This window comes from Equus asinus, chromosome 27 (genome assembly GCF_041296235.1).
Source record: "Equus asinus isolate D_3611 breed Donkey chromosome 27, EquAss-T2T_v2, whole genome shotgun sequence".
In the NCBI taxonomy this organism is placed as follows: Eukaryota; Metazoa; Chordata; class Mammalia; order Perissodactyla; family Equidae; genus Equus; species Equus asinus.
Window position 1 is genome coordinate 14680777 of NC_091816.1, and position 16547 is coordinate 14697323.

A 16547-nucleotide genomic window follows, 5' to 3' on the forward strand; every position below is an offset into this window, starting at 1 on the left:
TAGACCCTCCTATCTTCTCATATATTTTTTTCTCAGTATAGACTTTCACCCTAGGTGTTCTTATCCATTCCTCTAGCTTTATTTACCATCCACTTACCAATGATTCCAAAACTTACGTTTCCATCCAAGATCATAATTCTGAGCACGAGATCCACATAACTAATTGCCTACTTATACACACCTCAAACTCAACATAGCCAAAAACGAACTCACCATCTTCCCACCGAAACCTTCCACTTCTCCATCATGTCTTTTCTTAGTAAACGGTTCTATAAACCACGCAGCTGACCAGGCCGGAAACATGGGATTCACTTGTGGCTTTTCATCTTCTTCACTTTCCTTAATCAAGATGGCTACAAGGCTCAGAAGGATCCAGGCTATGCTTCTCTCTCCAGGTTTAGCATGAAATACCTTCTGTCTCCTTCAAAACTTAACTTCTTTCAGTACCCCACGTCCTGTGCCAGTTTTCCTCTCAGGGCTTTTCCAGGCTAATTTCTCTCATTGTTCAGATCAGAGATTGAACTTCACTTCTCCAGAATGTTTCCCCCAAACCCCCAGATTTTGTTAGATTCTGCCCTTTATGAGATCAACTTCCTTCCTTGGCATATTTTTGTAGATAGAGATTTGACTGTGTAAGAAAAAGACCTTAAATAGCAGTAGCTTAAATGACATAGAAGTTTATCTCTCTCAGAAGTTAAAGCTTGGCTCCGTAATGCAAAGATGTCAGGGGCCCAGGGTCCTTCCATCTTGTGACTCCACCGTTCCTAGTGTGTTGTCCTTGTCCTCGTGCTCCAGACAGCTCGGCATTCTGTGTGCATTCCAGCCAGTGGGAAGAGGCAGACATTGAAAGGGAGATTGTGCATTTTCTTTTAAGGTCACAGCCAGAAGTCATGCCCATTATTTGTGCTTATATCTCATCTGTTAGAACTTAGTCACATAACCACACACAAGTTGCAGAAGAGGCTGGGGAAAATGTTGCCTTGGTTCTGTGAACAGTTAGCTACTGACAATTGAAAGTACATTGTTGTTGAAAAAGGGGAGATCAAATATTTGGACAGCTAACAGTCTCTGCCACAATCCTGGTGAACACATGCATCCAGGCACACCCTTCTTTGTGCACATACAGCACACTCATGGCTTCCCCAGTGGAAACAACCCCCAAATCCTATTCAGCCAGTGCGTCCGGCTCAGTGTCTACGATCCCCGGGGGATGTGCAGGCCTCTCCATCAGGCTCAGATGGGCTCTTCTTGGTCCAGCTGCTTATAAACCAAAAGACAAGTTATCTGCTCTGACTGTACCCATTATAAAATGGTAGAGGCAGAGGCAGGATAACTAGAATAGGAATGCTTATTTGGAAAAAAAGAAGAAGGAGATTAAGAATGGAAAGCATAGACAGTCAGTAGGCTATAGAAATGGTCTATTCCTGCTGAACAGGAAGTGAAAAGACTCTGGGCCCAGGCTGGTTAAACACTGCTTCTGCTCTCAGCAAAATGGGGAGCAGAGGGGGGCATCTTGCCCATCTTTATTCTCTGTGGCTCCTATCCAATAATATCCGTTTCTCTTGTTTGTTTGGCATGAACTCCTTTGTAAAACATTTGAAAGTTTAAATAATTTTATTCAATTTAGATATCAATATATATGTATGCATATGAGCTATATATAATTTGTGAGCTAAATAATTCTTTGTTCGAATAGTTTCTCTTCTCTATGGTATTAGAAACACATGTGAGGCCTGGTAAAAATCATGTCCTATCTCCTCTGGAACACAAGACAAATGGCGTCCTCTGCTCTGCACGCAGCCCGGGGCTGTGTAGCCTTGCTGACAAGCACAGCCCTGCATGACAACCTAGTGACAGGGGAGATGCGTACAAATTTGACCCTTTCATTAAACAGATCATCCAAGAAAGTTTATTTTGCACATTTTTATATGCCTTTGTTTAAATAAACAAGCTTAAACCTGCATATTAAAGATTTCAGATTTATTTTGAAATTGAGCAGAAGAAACAATTTGGGTTTTTGTTACATAAAATAAAATGGATTTTCTATTATAAAGAACTTTAGATATTTATTTACCATTTGAATCATAAATGACTCATTTGAAGGTTATCGTAATTCAACTGAGGTGGGTTGAGAAATAAGGAAAACAAAGTAAACATTAGAAATAGATTGTGTTTTAAAAACAAGTATAATTTCTATTTGTAATTTTGTTCAGCTTTGTAATGTCCTTATATTGTATCAGAAACTCATCAAATTGTTTTGAAAATTATAGCTTTTCTGTGATTACAGAAGTCATGCGTATTCAGTTAGGAAGAGAGAGAGATGCATTCCGCTGAGATTTTCACAGCAGCAGCGCCAGGTAGATGTCCTCTTTAACGACGACTCGCACGCAGTACAAGAAGTTAGTTCCTTGAAATGCCACCAGAGGGCGATCGATCCAAAAACTGCTCCACAGGCTTCTGTGCGGTGGCGGCGCCAACCGATTTTCAGTTTTAGTTTGGGAAGACAGCAAAAAAAAAAAAAAAAAAAGGAATTAAACATTTCTAGTCAGTAGAAAATGTATCTGCATAGGTGTTCAATTTTTGAAAAGCTTCACCGCGACCCTTGTGGAAACTCATTATACATTCCTGAATATGGCAAACCTTTACTGAGTGCTTACTATTAACTGCGATAGCTGCTGTTGATAAAACTTGGTCCTCACATTTTAAGATTAATATTTTCTCTGAGGAAAGAGGCATATATAAACAAATGGATTAGGATCCAATTTGTTGTGTACACCACTGGAAATTTTTGAAAGCAGTGAAGGACAGGATTAAGTCTGCTGAAGGCAAATGAGTCAGAAGGATGCCTTCTAGAACTGGACCTTACAGAATGTGTAGACGCATGAACCTCCAAGTTAAAGTGGTGGGTTGAACATGTGCATTTAATTTTCCTCCCTCTTGAACAAACATCAAATAGGAAGTGTTTTGTTTTAAGACCTAAACCCACAAGGATTAGGAGAAGAGGAGAGGAGACACCAGCAACAAAATTTTGGAAGCTGAAAAACTGATGGATCAGTGGTAAGTGATTTCACAGACCTAAGAAAACAGCATCCCAGGCTGTCAGTGGGAAAGCTGAGAACCAACCATATTTACACAGCAAAATCTTCAAAGGGCACAATTCTTGGGCTCTTTAAGTTGTGACCACGAGTCTTGGACTGGAGGTTAAACGGAGAGAAGAGCCAACAATATAAGGAGGACCAAGGGGAAAGCTGTTTGAGAAGAAATCAGAGCCCTGGACCCTCCTGACCACAGCAGAAGTCTGGATGTTTACTCTCATGGAGGGGGATTAAGAGATCACCCCACCCAAATCTCTTCTCCACTTGGTCCCCAGAATGCAGCAGCTCAATCTTTACTCTTGAGGTGGGAGATTAGAAGACTCTTCACTGGGGAATTTGGCCACCCAAAAAGAAAATGCTTAAAGATGCTGACATTGAGGTTTCCCCAACAGCCGCCTCACCGACATCACCCTATAGTGAAACTCACAAGCTCAGAGCTTCTAGTCCGCTTTTAAATTTCCCACTCTGAATTTTGAGCAGACCACCAATGATTACCAGACATCCAATGGAAACCTGGAATACAGAAGAGAGAGACCAAATCAAACAGGCACAAACAGAAGCAGCATCTGGGAGGAAACAGAAGTTACTTAAAATTTGAAAGCAACACCTGTAACCATATCCTCAGAGAGATAAGAGGGGACATTTCATCTATCAAATAAGAACCAAGGCTATGGAAATGGAAGATTTAGGAAAAAAACTAAAAAGAGCTCTTGGAAATTAAAAACATGGTGTCAGAAAACAAACAGTCTGCTGTCCCAGGTGGTAACCACTAGCCACTACATTTAAACTTAAATTACTTAAGATTAATAAAATTAAAAATTTAACTTCTTGTTTGCACTAGTTGCCTTTCAAATACTCAAAAGCTACATGTGGCTAGTGGCTAGATATTGGAAAGCTCAGTCACAGAACATTTCCATCATTGCAGAAAGTTCTATCGACAGCACTTGAGAAGGTAAATTTGAGGACTTCTCTTATAAAGTAGAAAGAAAGGATGAAAAAAATCAAAGGGCCATCCAGGAGATCAAACAATCAAATAATCAAAGTTTCAGAAGGAAAGAAGAAAGAAAATGGAGGGAAGAAAATACTCGAAGAAAATACTCAAAGAAAATATTCAAGAAAATTTCCTGGAACTGAAGGCTATAAGTTGCAGGATTGAAAGAGCCCAGTAAGTATGGAGTCTAATGCATCCACTCTGAGGCATGTTCTCGTGAAATATTAGAACACTAGGGGTAAAAAGAAGATATTACACATTTCCAGACAGGAAAATGTAGAGGATGTCTAGTATTAGGAGACAGCAAGGCTTCTGACTTCTCAGTAGTAACACTGGAAGCAAGAAAACACTGGAGCAATACCTTCCAAAATCGGAAAGAAAATTATTTGGAATTTAGAGTTCTATACCTAATCAATTCTTCACAGAGCATGAGAATAGGACAAAGCTATTCGGACTACAAGGTCTCAAAAATCTTTTCTTCTATGCCTCCTTTCTCAAAGTTTTACTGAGGATACGCTCCCCAAAATGTGAGAGTCAGTCAAGAAAGAGGAAGATGCAGCATTCAGAAAACAGGAGATCTAACACAGGACAAAGGGAGCAAAGGGAATCCCCAGGATGGCGAAGGAAGACCCCAGCATGACAGCTGTGCTCCAACAAGGGACACCAGTGAAGGTCAGAGCAGTGCAACACAAGAGTCAGGCATGCTGAGTGCTATTGTCACCCAGATCCTTGATGCTAGTTAACAGGTGCACAGAAGGTCCAGCGAACCTGGCTGGGTTTTTATCTGAACTGGCTTTGTCTTGATGACGAGCTGATGAAGTTACTACTCTCTCCTCCAAGTTGCACGGCCATGTTAAGTTAAGGGATTCATTTCACTCCACAGAAACATTCTGCTTTGAACTACTTGAGAGCTGGAAGTAGAACATGGTAAACTAAGAAGGAGAAAATACCGTGCGACTCACTCTCTCTAACCATGTTTCTTCTGGATGTCCTGGACTCCACTCCTCAGTTCTCTCAGATGCCCTAAGGCCCAAAGTTCCCAGGACTCATTTACAACTTTGCCCACTGACTTCCAAAGCGTTCGTGTCAACAGTCATAGAAGTTCAAGCCAGACTGTGACTCAAAACTGTTCAGATTATCAGGAGCCTTCATTAAATAGGGACAATTCTGCCTTTCCTCACACAGCGAAATTTGTGTTTGCCTCTTACTTTTTCAAAACTAAACAATATGACAGCTAGGTATATATCTCTATTTTTAAAAGGCAATAAAGGAGAGGTACAGAGGGGGCTTCTAACGAACTTTTACATTCTGTTTCTCATCCTGGATGGCGGGTACACAAGACTTTGTATTATTATTATTTCTAAGTCTTGTGTGTGTATGATACATTTCACAATTTTAAAAAGCACAGAAGAGAAAAACGTCATTTGCAAAAGATTATAAACATCTACTTTGCTTTTAAACAATACAAATAATTATAAATTTGTGTGTTTTATTAAGCCATGACAAAAATAATGATGAGGAGGGATTTTCCAGGCAAAGGAGACGAGAGTACATTTCAGGGCCATGCAGAACAGTATGAGAGAAGGTGAGGAGGCTTGAAGGTTGTCTGGCCTCTTTGATCCTTGAGTATCTTAAAGGTACTCGCCAGGCCAATAGTCAAAGATGCAATGGAAGGAAATTATCCTACAGTGAAAAACATTCTTAGTAATATAGGATATTAGTATTATACATTCTTACTGGTACAACAGACGTGATCAATGGCACATCTTGGCAATTTTTCAATTAAAATGATAAAAGATTATGGAAGTATCTAGGCAGAAAATTAATACTAGAACTCTAAAAACAGAACAAAAATTAGGCTTTCCCCAGTTTTCTCTGAAATATTAAATTCCAGAAGTCAGTTGACAATATTGACAGCATTTTTAGGGGGAAAGTTTGTATCCCAAGAATTTTACACTCAGTCAAGCTTTCTGTCATGTGTGATGTAAACGGAAATTTTCAGGTATGCAAGGGCCCATAGAAAAAATACTTGAATAAGTACTTCGAGCAACTGAAAAAGAATTAGATTTAAAATGAGGATTTCATAATACAATCGTGTGTGTCTTGAAGGCATTTCTTTGGTCCTTGTCAAAATTGCTGAGCTCGACACCATAGAAACCACGTGACAAGAGCTTTTAAATCTTAGTGTGCATAAAAATCACCCGGGGAGCGTGGTAATAGTGTAGATTCTTGGTCCTCATTCCAATTTTTTGACTTCATAGATCTGGGGAGCCTCAGGATGCTCATTTTTACCTAACCCTCAGAGGTTCCAAGTAGGTATTGACGCTGACCATATGTCACACTGGAAACAAGCCAAGAGGAAACTACGAGGTTTTAGACCTGGTAACCACACAGCTGATATTAAGATAAGGAATAGAAATTTAAGTAACATTGAAAATCTGTAATCAGAGGAGCACCGTGAATCTAGGACACTGTTCAGAGACTTGGTAGATGGTGAAACAGTTTTAGTACCTTGATAAATTTAGTTTTAAATAGTTCCAAATGTATAGGAAAGTTGCAAAAGCAGTTTAAAAAATTTCCACACGCACTTCACCCAGATGCCCCAGTTTTCCTTTGCTCTTGCTTTCTCTCCCTCTTCACTCCTACCCCACCTCTCTCTCGTCTTTAGTCTTTAGTCTGTTTGGAACCATTGTGTGCAAGCTTCAGACAGGTGCTCCATCATTCTACAGCCATAAATGTGGACCTCTCCCAACAAGGACACGCCCAGACATCGCATCGCCATAGATAGGGATTTCACTTCCTTTGGATAAAAACCCAGGAGTGGGATTGCTGGATCATATGGTAGTTCTATTTTTAATCTTTTGAGGAACCTCCATACTGTTTTCCGTAATAAGTGTACCAGTTTACATTTATTTATTTGTTTGTGTATTTGTATCATTGTGGACTCATGGCTTCTTATTTTATTCAAGGGATTATAATCCATTACTATCAAATTTTTTTATGCCCAAATTGTCCCAAGGGAGTCCCTTCAAGCCAGTTCCTGTGTCCTTTTGACATGTTCCCATCATTCTTCAGCATTTCCCTACTTTCTTATGCAACAAAAGTTTGAAGCCCACCACATATCTACCCCGGCCTGGCCCTGGAATCTCCATTTTTCTAAGGTGCCCCGGTTCCTTTGAATGAAGAATAATATTGGAAACCAGTGCACTCATTTCCACTGGGATGTCATTGCTTAGGAGCCCTCTCATGAACAGAGCTAAAGATATACACAGACACATGCTCTATAAAACCATTTCTCTATTTGCCTATCTTTATCTGTATTAACTTTGAGTTCACATCAATATCACCAGTTTCAACCCAACACCTCAGAGTTCACCTCCCCCTACCGTATTTGTCATCTCTCCTCCCACAGTAAAAACTCCAATGCCAGTTGTTCTTGATATAGTTGGCGATTTGCTAATTCCAGTATCCCTACCATGCTTGCTCAATCTCCATGGCCCCTGCTGTGTCGTCACTCAGCTATCTTATTTATTCATCTATGCAGGATCTACCACTTATTATGCTTATTGAGAAGGAACAAGGCAACCCATAGGACACAACTGTTAAAAACTTAGCCTCATTCCATTGCCTGGAAATGTGACTTTCACTCACAAAATGAGTGAGGACCACACTGTTATAAAACATTGAATTAATTTTTGTTCTAGAGATTGGGTTGATTGAAAAAATTGTAATTTGCTTACTAGAGTCAATGAACTCTCCAGGCTTGTGTTAACGGACTCCTCATGTTCTTATGTAGATTCTTCTATGAGTCAGAAAACTCTAGGCTCCCTGAGTCTTTGCTTTCTCTTTCAGGCTGCTCAATATAAAATGTATTTTCAGCAAGTCTAAATCCAGACTCAACGGGAAAACTAGCTACTTTGCTGCACTTATCAAGTACTTTCATTAATAATGAAATAATAGTATTACTATTTTTACACATATTGACAATCAAATCCTTAAAATAGGTTTGAGAGTTAGTCAAGGCAGGTCTGTGGTCTCCACTTGATGGAGGAGAAGTGGGTGCCAAGGATTCAAAGAGCTTCCATCCTAGGCTCTCACAGCTGGGAGTTGACTGGTCCAATCAGAACCACATCCTCTACTCCACATCCGGTCAACTTCTCATCTTTCTTTGGAAAACACAGCGTAAAAAAAAGGGACTGCAGTTATATAACCAAAAAATCATACCTTTCCCAATGTATGAAAAGATTTCAGTTTTAAAAAGCAATAAGCCAAGCCTGGCCTGGTGGCATAGTGGTTAAGTTCATGAACTCCACTTCAGGGACCTGGAGTCTGCGGGTTCAGATCGCGGGCACAGACCTACACACCGCTCATCAAGCCACGCTGTGGCAGCACCCCACATACAAAACAGAGGAAGATTGACACAGATGTTAGCTCACCGACAATCTTCTCAAGCAAAAAGAGGAAGATGGGCAACAGATGTTAGCTCAGAGTCAATCTTCCTCACCAAAAAAAAAAAGCAATAAGCCTTTTTCCCTAGAAAAATCAACCACAGAGGAATTGCTCCAAGCGTATGAAAGCACCATTCAATTTCCCTACTACATCTGCTGGAGGAAATGACAGAAACTGCATTGCCAAAGGGGTTGGATGTTAATCTTTCCATATTTTCCTTTGCATGAAACACCGTGGCCCTGTATACTTGCTGGCCTCATACTGGCCACAGTTGTCACCACACATACCTTTGCTTGGTGTGGCTGAGTTTCAAGGCATCACTGACTACAAATAAGACATCACAAGTCCATTGCTCTTCCTAAGCTGAACTCTAGTTGATTCATTCCAAATAGAGGAAAATCTCTTCCACTCTGAAAATAAACTGGAAAAGATATTCCACAACATCAAATTGATTATCCCAGGGTATTTGTTCGAAAAGGACAACTTGAGTGATTCTTTTGTTTTGGTTCCACTTACTTATTTTAAACTAACCGCGTGTCTGGTTTTACATCCAGGGTCGTAACAATACCTAACATTTATTAAGCACTGTTATAAATGCTCTTCACAAGCAAAAGATGTAAAAATGAGTCTCTTCCTTTCCCAGTTTTGGCTAAGCCCTGAAGACAATAGATATTTAATACCAAAGTGAGTTTTAAGACAGACCACCCCAGAGGGCTTACGAAGTAGGATATAGTTGAAAACTATTTATACAACTCTTGACTATTTCAGCCAAGTCCAATATACAAAAGAGTTGAAATTGAGAGAAAAAATTGTTAAGCAAATGTATTTGGAGACAGGTGCTCTCTGGGTCCTTTTCCACATGCACCAAAGGGGCGCGATGAGGATGCTTCCTTCTCCATCTCAAGCCAAGAAGGGCTCCTTGGGACCATCCAGAGGTCGGCATGTGTCCCCTGCAGTGAGCAGGCACAGTGGGTTGCTGTCTGATGTGCACCCAAAGCATCTGGAGGGCGAGAGAGCAGGGCAGACTAGAAGCAGAGTGAAGGAGAGTTGCTGCTGGATTAAAATCAGCCTGCACTCCCAGAATGTCGGGACAGAGGCCACGCGTGGAGCACGAGGGAGAGACGGCTGGCTTGGAGGTTTCCTCAACCCTGGCCAAGGGACTGCCTGGAGGAATAACGGGTCCCCAACAGAGATTCTATGTGGAGTGGGCAACTGAACACACACACACACACACACACACACACGCCTGCAAGCACACGTGGCTGAGGGGGCAGCAACCAGACAGCGGCTAGGAGAAGACATTGCTGTCAACATGGGAGGTGCAGTTGAATGTCATGGTGGGAAACTCTGAAACACCAGAAAAATAGTCACTTTTCCACATTTGCCAAGCCCAGAGAGCGGGATGCCATCTTCCAAGGGCGCCGATTATGTAAGAACTTTTCTGCCCACCCCCTGACCTTTCCTCCCATCTCCACTGACGAGAAAGCCTGCTTATTAAATTGGGAGAGCAAGATCGGAGGAAAGAGAAAAGAGAATCGTGCCCCTTATCCCTGGCTTCTCCGTGGAAGACCCCAGCTAGGGGGAACTCTGGAGGAAATGGGAAGCTTTTATTATTAGATGGAACCGTAACTTCCTAAGCATCAAAATGAGACTGGGTTTTGCATCTTAATGGGGTTGTAGAACTTTTTATCATCTAAAGATAGTGGAAACATTCGAGAACTGCCTGACTTTTCATTCACGGCAGGGAAAGACTTTCTTCCACGGAAGAACTTTTAAATGGACTATAAGAAACAAAATAAAGTGCTTTCTGATTATGTCACACGAATCTTGATTATCCAACATCTTGGTCGTGTATGAATTATTGCATTTGCATAGCAACCCAATGAGGTAGGTCTATTGTTGTTCCCATTTTACAGATGAGGAAACGAGGCACAGAGAGGTTAAGTAACTTGCCTAAGACAACCCAGCAATAAAAGGTGGAGTTGGGATTTGACTACCAACTTAAGCTCTTTATAGCCACCCTATACTGCTTCAGGATGACAACAGAGTATAAATATCTGTAAAAATAGGACAACCTGGTCTGGGAGAATGCATCATGATACAGTAAGGGCACTTTAAAAAAAATCTTCTGTCTTTTTTCTGTGTTCCAGAGAAATCTCACTACTCTCTACTTGTTTCCTTATGAGAAGCCTCTTATTTGCATGATCATAATACTTTGAAATTAGATCTTTATTAACCTTTAAGCAACCTAGTAACCATTACATAATGGATGCTCACAACAGTTCTGTGCGGTAAAAGAGGACAGGTCCTGTTATTTTTATTACTATTATTATTCCCATTCTACAGATGGGAAATCTGCCTTAGTCATTGTCCTTTCAGAAGCTGCTGCCCTCTCAGGGCCGGAGCCGCCGCATGCCTGGTGATGCTCACCCCAGCCACCACTACCTGAGCCTCGGATGCTGTCTGGGCCCCCTGTTGTATGCAGTTGTGGGTACCGCCACTGATGGAGCCAGAAGTAGAACAGCTTTTCTCTTCCTTCCACCTGCTCATCTTCACCTGGAGGGAGGGAGCATGAGAAATGACACAAAGGAAAGCAGAGGCGGGCGGGAGTGGAGCCGAGAACCAACAGACGCTGTCTGGCGTGGACACAGGGCTGGTCTAGCATGGTAGGTAGCCTGAAGCTGCTTCTGTTTGAGGGCTGCTATGCTCCAAGAAGCAGAGGGGTGGAGAAACCACCTACAGGTGGACGGTGGCAGCTGGGGGGCCGCATCAAGTTCCCAAAGGGGGGCCGCAGTAAAGCCTGCAGCCGCGCTCACCGTCTCGCACCAGCACCAGCAGTGGGCAGGCTGTGGGGTCTAGTGTTCAGCGACAGCAACAGTGGCATGCTCGCTGCTCTAGCTTGTGGCTCTGCCAGCCGCCCGACGCCCTTTGTGTCTGTCTCTAAGGCTGCTCCTCCAGCTTTCTCACATGCCTGGGAGCACCCGAAGAGCCTTCTAATAATGTTCTTCCTTCCTAAGTTGCTGGAGTTGGAGTAGGTTACTTACAATAAGACCCTTGCCAGATGCAACGTGCGGGGATTAAAGGCGCTCTGCTCTAGCTCCCAGGAGGGAGTGCATTCCCCTTGATGTCCTCAGCTTTGCCTCATCACCTCAGGCTGCTGGGGAGGCTGTGACTGGGGCTGGGCTTAGAGGAAAGAGGGCCGCTGAGGCCGCTCATCCCACTGCTGGGGTGCAGCCACTGGGCCTGTCTCTAGCCTCGGCCAGATGAACCTTCACCTCATTTAGCCCACCTCACAACCCTCTAGAGGCCTTGAACCAATCTTGCTCTCCCCTGGTGGTGGGGAAGGACTGAAGTGAGTGGGAGCTTGGCTCTCCCAGCCTGTTCTTTCAAAGTCAGTACCATGGATCCCAGATCATTTTACCCCCTGACACCAGCCCGGGAGACTAGGCAATATACATGAAAGTCCTAGTCCATTTTGTGGAACCCTTTGGGCCAAGAAGTGCTGGATACACAAGTCTAGAATTAGTATTTATAGAGCATAAATGGACAGAAATTACAGATAAGGGATATTATGAGACAATAAATAAACCCTAGTATGGGCTTTTGTGCAGGAGAATTAACAAGATAGAGGTTCAAGGCTGGGAAGGCCAAGAAAGACTGGGAACAGATTCAATTATGAAAACTGAAAATCTATTAAATTGTCCCCCCATGTATGTTCAAAGGAAAATCCCTCCAAGAATATGGAATGATTTTAAAAGATTTTTTGTTTACATCGTAGAATGTGCACTTCTTTATGGAAGCATATATGCTGTGTATGAATGAATCTTCAATCCAATATTTTTTATTCCATTAAATAATAATATGATGATGAGGATGATGATGAAATCCATCAAGCACAGTGCTAAGTGATTGACACATATCATCTCATTTAAGCATCATACCTGTGGAAGGCAGGTACTAGAACTACCTCCTTTGACAGATGATATTGAGTCTTAGATAGATTAACCAGCTCAAGGTCGTGCTGCTAGTTAATATTTCAGGATGAACACAACATTGTGGCCCAAACCTCCTTTGTGGGGGCTTCCCTACGTATTTAATTACCTTGTAAAGCCTCTGTCCTGGCAAAGGGGACAAAGGTTCACTCTTCTTTTGTTCCCAGTTGCCAGATTAGTGTTCTCACCCTGACTGCACATTAAGATCACCTGATGAGCTTGTAAAATGACACCAATGTCCCACCCTCGTCCCGCCAAGGAAGTCAGGATGCTGTGGGTGGATATCACCATGGAGCAGGTTAAGCTAACTGCATGGATTGAGATGGAAAAAGAAAAGGGACTCTCACTGCATTGCGAATGTGTCGGTAAGTTCATGTGTAGGAGAATTCGAGAGAGAAGGGGAGAGAACTACACAGTTGCTTTCAGCCCCGGTGAGTGGGAGCTTAAGTGAAGGGGTAACGGATAATGAAACAAAATAGACTCACTAGTTTTCTGTTTCATAACAAGATGTGTAATAAGTATCCTGAACCCTGAATTCCGAAGGAGAAAACTATTGAGATATCAAAAATAACCTTACTGGGGGCAGCTAGCATACAAAAATAAGGACACAAAACTAGTAAGATTAGCTAGCATTTACTGCAAAAAAATGAATGCCAAAGAGATGGTCTCATCTGAACAGATATTTTTCAAAGAAGATACAGATGGCCAACAGACACCTGAAAAGATGTTTGACATCACCAATTATTAGGGAAATGCAAACCAAAACACGAGATATCACCCCAAGCCAATCAGAATGGTTATTATTAAAAAGACAAGAAATAACAAGTGTTGGAGAGGGTGTGGAGAAAAGGCAACCCTCATATGCTGCCAGTGGGAATGTAAACTGGTGAAGCTACTATGGAAAACAGTATGCAGATTTCTCAAAAAATTAAGTATAGAACTACCCTATGATCCAGCTATTCCACTTCTGAGTATTTATCCAAAGAACATGAAAACACTAATTCAAAAAGATATATGCACACCTATGTTCATTGCAGCACTATTCACAATAGCCAAGACTAGGAAATAACCTAAGTGCCTATTGACAGATGAATGGATAAAGATGTGGTATATACATACAATGGAATACTACTCAGCCACAAAAAGAAAGAAGAAATCTGACCATTTGTGACAACATGTATGGAGCTTGAGGGTATTATGCTAAGTGAAATAAGTCAGATGGAGAAAGCCAAATATCATATGATTTCACTCATATGTGGAAGATGAAAAAAACAGCAACAACAAAGAAGCACATAGATACAGAGAGCAGATTGGCGGTTACCAGAGCGGAAGGGGGTGGGAGGGCAAAGGGGTAAAACGGTACATTTGTACGGTGACAGATGGCAACTGGACTTTTTATAGACACAATGGAGTCTATATATAATGATGTACACCTGAAATTTATGTAATGTTATAAGCCAATGTGACCTCAATAATAAAAAACCAGAAAACAGAACAAAAAACAAAAAGATGGGCCCAGGCATCAATATTTTTTTAAAGACTTCCCAAGAGATCCCAGTGTCCTGCCAGGATTGAGAATTATTGCCTCGCTTCCTTCCTCTTAATCCAGTCTTCCTACCCTGCCCTTCTCCACGATTTGGTACACGGCATATGGAATCTGCCTGTGACACGTTATTTCCAGACAAGCAAATGGCATGCAGCCCTGCAGAAGGGATGCTGTGCTCCAGCCAGCTTGACAAGCTTTCTACAGAAGGCAGCTGTTTGAGACGGAGAAGCTGAGAATGCTGCATCTCATTCCCATTTCATTCAGCTCATCACTGGGCACAGATTTGCTACAGTGTTATTCTCCATAACTGGCGCCAGCTGCACTTATAAAATGCTCAGAACAGCTTTTGGTAGCCCTCACTCTTTTTGTTTGTGAATACCCTGGTCGTTGCAGTGCTCTCCCGAAGCAGCCAGCACTAGGAAAAGACTGCTTTCATTGTGGTCAGTTTCTCACTCTTTGATTTTAAGACAGTCTGGTTTTCGGCAACTTTGCCTTCCATTCTTTGATGCAAATCTCAAGTCAATGAATAAAATACGTTAACATTATGTTCCTGTTGGAGTCGGAGTTCTGTCTTTTAAAACGGTGGTTTAAAGGTGGAGTGTTTTGGAATTACCCCTGGGGGATGTTCTGGAAATCTGTGTGGGAGTGAGGATTCATTGTCACGGTATTGGTTCGCCCTGTTGGCACCGGACAGTTCTGTCAACTTCTGAATACCCCATCAGATCTTTATCTAAGAAGGTCGAATAAACCAAATACCCTATTTATGATTATCTGAGCCCAGAGCCCAACTCCATTTTACAGATAAACACAAAATATTTTTTGTTTGGTTTTAATATACACTGAATTCCACAAAAGCAACTACGATGTAAAAAGAGGGACGATGGTACTTTATTCTGCTTGCTTTACCGAGAGCTGTTTGCCATTTCAGGAAATCCTATCACCAATTTGGGATGTTTTACTTGCCAATATGAGACACCTGTGTTAGCCTTCATGTGTAGCTGTCACCTTCATATGCGACTCTACGTATAAAGGCCCGCATATGTCTACTTCATTACATCTTCTCTTGTCGTGCCCTCATATTCTATCATTATTAATTACTTTCCTTTTATTTCTCCTTTATATTTTAGTTACAGCATTTGTTGATTTTTTTTAAGGTATGTTGTAGGTAAGTGATATTAACTATGAAACCTACTTTAGCATAGTTAAGAAGTGTTGCAAAATATTTGTTATAAAAACTGAGTATTGGAGGCTAATAGGGTTGAGAACTCTTCCTTTAGAAGGAAATGAAAGCCTTGCATTTTAGGCTGGATCTAGATGAATCTTAAACCTCAATTCTGTATTTAACATAAGAACTTAAACTTTGAAGTATAATGTGTGCAAGTGTTTTCCAAACAATATCTGCTTTGAAGTACAAAGTTTCAAAATAAATGGAATGTTATATAGTTACATCATATACAACACATTATATATTATATATACATCATACATTGTATGCAGGTATGTGTAAGTTGTTTATATACATAAAACATCAAGGACAATGCATGCCATTGTATGAATATGAGCTAATGTGGAACACTTTCCCTTCATGTAATTTAAATAAGCATTAACTCTGAATTCCAGTATTTCCTACTAACCCAGAGAGTAGGGCATACTTAAAAAAAATTCCAGCTGAGTTAGCACAATGCAGAACTTACCATGAAAACACCGTTGTCCTACTGCTTTCCTTCAACGCCTGCTAACCAGGCCCTCCCTCCCCAACCAGGCCCTACCAGGGAGACCCACACCAGTGACTACAGTGCCCGCGTTCTTGCGAAGTTTCCTGTCCAGACCCCATGGAAGGCTGCTCCTGTTTTGCTGCGGTTGCCGTAGGAGCAGCCCGTGTTGCAGGGTGATTCCATCACTAAAACAAATACACGCCAAGAGCCGAGAAGCACATTTCTGCCTTCAATACTTCAGACACCAAGGAATGAAAACAATCTGTGCAATTTAAATAGAATAAATCCCAATGTCCCCAAGGGAAGTGAGTGTTTATTTTTAGGCTGTAAGCGCCACCACCCAGGCTTTACAAGGGACACACGGAATGTCCAGAGCGGTGTGTACGTGCGGCGCTTGCACTGTGGGTTTATGGCCCTGGGCCCTGAGCGGGGCCAAGGGTTCTGGAAAGCAAACCAGCCGCGCACGGGGCTTCTCTTCCCAGCCGAACGGCCCAGCGGCCGCCTGCTCCTGCACCCTTAGCCGCGGCCGCCCTTCGCAGGGAGGGCTCAGCAAAGCCATCCTTCGGCATCCCTGGTGCGGGGCGCGGCGCGGTGGAGATTCGCGGGGCCGGGCGCGCAGGTGGAGCGGGCGCAGCGGGGCGCGCGGGCGGGTGGCGCGGCCGCGGTGATCACCAACGCGCCAGCACGCGGGAGCTGCCGGTGGTGCTCCACACCCTGGTGGGAGCTGGAAGGATCCTGGCGGCGGAGGGCGCACGAGGT

At 42.4% G+C, this 16547-nt stretch overlaps 1 long non-coding RNA gene across 1 annotated transcript; it reads right to left on the minus strand.

Annotated features, from left to right (window-relative positions):
* Positions 1-1965: 1965 nt before the first annotated feature.
* LOC139042282 (uncharacterized) lies at positions 1966-15909 on the minus strand. The gene is made up of 3 exons (XR_011498837.1): positions 15768-15909; positions 3523-3608; positions 1966-2457 (listed from the first exon to the last, which is right to left on the minus strand). It is a non-coding gene; the product is annotated as an uncharacterized lncRNA (long non-coding RNA).
* Between the last annotated feature and the right edge of the window lie 638 nt (positions 15910-16547).